Here is a 3,890-nt window from a genome sequence, read left to right as displayed (position 1 = left end):
TGTGTGTCTCTCTCTCTCTCTCTCTCTGTGTGTGTCTCTCTCTCTCTCTCTCTCTCTGTGTGTGTCTCTCTCTCTCTCTCTCTCTGTGTGTGTGTGTGTCTGTCTCTCTCTCTCTCTGTGTCCATAAACCCCAACAATCCCACCTGGAAAAAGAGTGGTACAAATTCATGTTGTAAAAATCTGTCTCGGACTGTTTTGTCAACAACCCTGGTCCATATTCCTTTGGTGGGAATAACCATTTCCTGTATTGTCCCCACCCCTCCCCCAAAAAACCAAATGGAATTCCATTTGAAGAATGCAGCTTCATTCGGTGCATTCAGATTGAGAGATGTGGTTGCAGTTTTTGAGCTGACACTAATCTTTTTACAAAAGATCATTTTCACAAGCGATGTCTGAATCTGGTGTCTTGGCCAATTCCCTGTCTGATACTTCTGCCTTTGTTTTAATCTTGTGCTTTTTTTTTAAAAAGAGAATGAGCATGAAATGTTAATTTTTATTGCAAACCAGTACAAAGGGGCTACGAGATTAATTTTAGTGAGGTTGGCCTGTTGCTTATTACATGGCAAATGAGCAGGTTCAGTGTGCCCAAGTTTGCTGTGATTCATTAATGCTGCAGGACTTCTGGATACTCTGTGTTTATTCAAGTAATTGGGCTAATAAGAGTCTAGGTGCTTCAGCAAATGTCCTGGTCTACTAACTCCAGTACTTTGCATCCCTGAGCAACTTGTCATGAGCATGTTTGTTCAAAAACGGGTTTGCTACTTGATGCCAAACACTGGCTGTAATTCAGTATGAGGTGATTTAACTTGAACTTGTTTAGAATCCTCCTTTTCTGTGGTGTCACCTTAGGAACCAAATGCTGATTGGTGTTGACTTTTCAGAATCTCCTACAGTGCTGCAATGCCCGTCCCACTGGCCCCTTCTGTCATTGTCATGTTCACTTAAAGGATTGATCTGAGGATTGACTTACAATCCATGCAAATATGATATGGTTTTCTTTTTATGAGCTGGTTTCGTTGCCTGATTGCATGCTCTGGCTTTTATTTCTCTCTACCCACCTCAGCCTATAGATCAGGTTTGGACATCAGTAATTTTTCCCCACCGGCTTCATTACAGAAGCATTATAATGCTTTCTTTTCACTGATTACAAGAAGCAGTTCAACTTGTCAAAGGCAAGGCAGCTGCTAATTCCCCAAAGACACCCATTGTGTCATCTGTCTCGGAGTTTTAAGGTCAGATTAGTCTTTACTGTCTGTCTTTGCTGAATCCACTTGCTTGTTCTATTGGCATTTGCCCCAGGGATCCTAAACTTGCAAAACCAGACTGCTCTTAGCTGTCACTGAGAAGCATTGGATAATATGAAGCTGCTCAGAGTTGGATGAATGTTGAATGCTTCTCCCTCATTAAATACCCTTTTTTTGTTTAGACAGTGTGCGTTTTATAGATACTTGGACAGAGAAATATCTCTTTAGAGATCAGATTCCATCAATGTTCCCAACTGTTCCGCGTATGACAAAGGTGGATTTGCTTGTGTTTTGCACTGGGGTTGAAACCAAAGAATGTACAGAAGCTGATTCTCGCTCTAAGGTCAGCGGGTTCTGGTCAAATCCACTGAGTGGAACTCTCTCCTACTCCCACTGCCCAAGATAGGCCTTTTGTGAATTAGTTCTTGGGTCACAGTGGGAATTGGAGTGGGTGTGCAATGGGGCTCCACCCTGCCAGTTTGCAGTGTAGGCAAGCTGTAAATCATTAACCCCTGCCACCCCCATCCCTTGCTCCCCACCAACAACCACCAAGCGGTATCTCCATAGACTGTTTATCATTATGAGCAATTGTTACTCTGCTTAAATGCAATTCTGTTATACTTGAACACAGCCAAGGAGATGACTGCAAACTCCTGTGACCAACCCTGACCCTGGCCTTGGCACTTTTATCCCAGCTTAATCCTCAGCAGTGGAGAGGGAAAACGTCCCAGAAGCAAGTCCCCCTATAAGGATTGTGCTTAGCATTCTGTCTGGGTTTTCAGATTTTTGTTTTTGTTGTTTTTTTTTTGGAAGAGTGCTCTTTGGAACTGCAGGAATGACCCAGCCATACTGTCAACACAACCCATCAGTGAGCAAATTGGAGGGTGTGAGCTTCTGTGTAATACAATGACCCAATTGCAATGCTTTTGTTTTAATTACATTCCCAGATCCTCATTCATGGCCACTTCAGAGTAGCAGGTGTAGCTAACCCACTTCCACCATTTTTTTTTTGTTCCCTGTGTCTACTACCTTCCTCTCGAATTAGGTGTAACACCACTATCAGCCTTCCCTCTTGTCGCTGTCCAGCATCTGTTGTGTAACCTGCCAATCCTTGTACTTCCTCTGAGATGCCTGGATTTTCAAATACCCTTTAGTTCTCTCGCACATCCCTTAGCCTGATTGACTGCACGTATTCACACTTGCAGTTCTTGCATGGGAGAATATTTTCTACAGAGCTCCTGTAATGTTGCATTCCATTGCTGGGGCTTAATTACTGAGTTAACCCTCCCTTTGCTGGAATTAGTCATGCTAACATCTGCCATGCTGTGAATTTGGCTTTGGACATCTGGGCTATTTTGGTTGTGAATTTTCCATTTCATAAAAGCCCAGACTTGCTAACTCAGCATATGAAGGTAGAGTGTAGAATCTAATGACCAGAAAATGTCTCTTCTGATCATTTCCAAATCTCAAGTCGAGCTATTGAGTGCTCCTCAAAGAGCCTAGGTTGCACTGACACTAGTCTGTGTGGTGTTGGAGTGAGTCTTGGTTGGAAATCTAGAGCTCTGGCCTGATCTGGCAGAATGGCTCCACTTCAAGCAACAGATAAATCACAACTCCAGTCCAATTTAGCAGAGTAAACTGGTTCCCTAATTCAGCACTCTTTTATGCTCAGTCCAGTCCCTTTGTAGCTGGAGCCATGACTGTTATTTGCTCTGCACAATTATCCCTAGAGTGCCTGCAGCAACTGAATCCCAGATCTCTCAGCATTGCTTAATTTTTAACACTAACTAGTTGGATCAGCATGTGTCTCTTTTGGAGAGAGAATTTGGATGCCTTCAGTGGGAAGGAATATCTGTCTCTTCTCCCTGAGATGTGGGTAATGCACTGCCATACTGAGCAGCTCCCTGCTGATCTGAGGTTTTGAGCATGTTGGTATCTTCCACGAGTGGTTCAGTCTAAATACATAGAGCTTGTGTAATCCATTATCATCAGCTCTCATTTGCATTCAGTTTGATGCAAGTTTGGGTTTTAATGGGCAGGAAGAGGCAGTGTCACTTCTGCTGGGTATAGCTGGCCAGGGCCTGATGTTTTTGGGTATGGCTGAGTAGGCTGACCTCCTGCCGAGATGGTATGTGTGAAAAACTGATTGATGTTTTAATCAGAAATGAATAAGTGATATGAGTGAAATTGCAATGTCTGATTGACCCTCTATCTGTTTAAGTGTTGGGTGTTTCATGAAGAGTGCTGGTGACCCCTCCCCTTTCCACACTGGGACCTTGGACCTTGGACCTTGAAGGGCAGGAGAGGAACCTAGACGTTTTAAAATTTGGTCTGTTGCTTGGCTGTTGGCTCAAGTTGCTGCCTTACTTTGATCAAGATGGACTTCCCATCAAAGTTCAATTTGTTGCTGGGAATGGGGATGAAACTACCCATTTGTCAGTGGGGCATAATATTTGAGCTTATCTACAACTAAAATTGGCTGTTTTGTGCAGAATTAGTGCAACATTAACCCTTCCATCCCCCAGTCTGCAGCTGTCCATTTCTCTCTCTCGGAGCTCCCACTTGAATCTTCTGGCTAACGGAGGCTTCTGTCTTTTGAGAACAGTTTCCAAAATGTACTGTTATCTCTTTGTAATGCTGAAGACC

The 3,890-nt window shown here is 43.5% G+C and overlaps 1 protein-coding gene across 1 annotated transcript in view; it reads left to right on the top strand.

Annotated features, from left to right (window-relative positions):
* The window catches only part of akt1s1 (AKT1 substrate 1 (proline-rich)), a 35,773-nt gene that overhangs the window by 20,812 nt on the left and 11,071 nt on the right, over positions 1-3,890 (top strand). The gene's annotated exons all lie outside the window — the stretch shown is intronic.

Source organism: Rhincodon typus, chromosome 37, assembly GCF_021869965.1.
Source record: "Rhincodon typus isolate 14 chromosome 37, sRhiTyp1.1, whole genome shotgun sequence".
Classification (NCBI taxonomy): Eukaryota; Metazoa; Chordata; class Chondrichthyes; order Orectolobiformes; family Rhincodontidae; genus Rhincodon; species Rhincodon typus.
The sequence above is the reverse complement of the archived record's forward strand: the minus strand, read 5'-3'. Positions and strand labels throughout refer to the sequence as shown.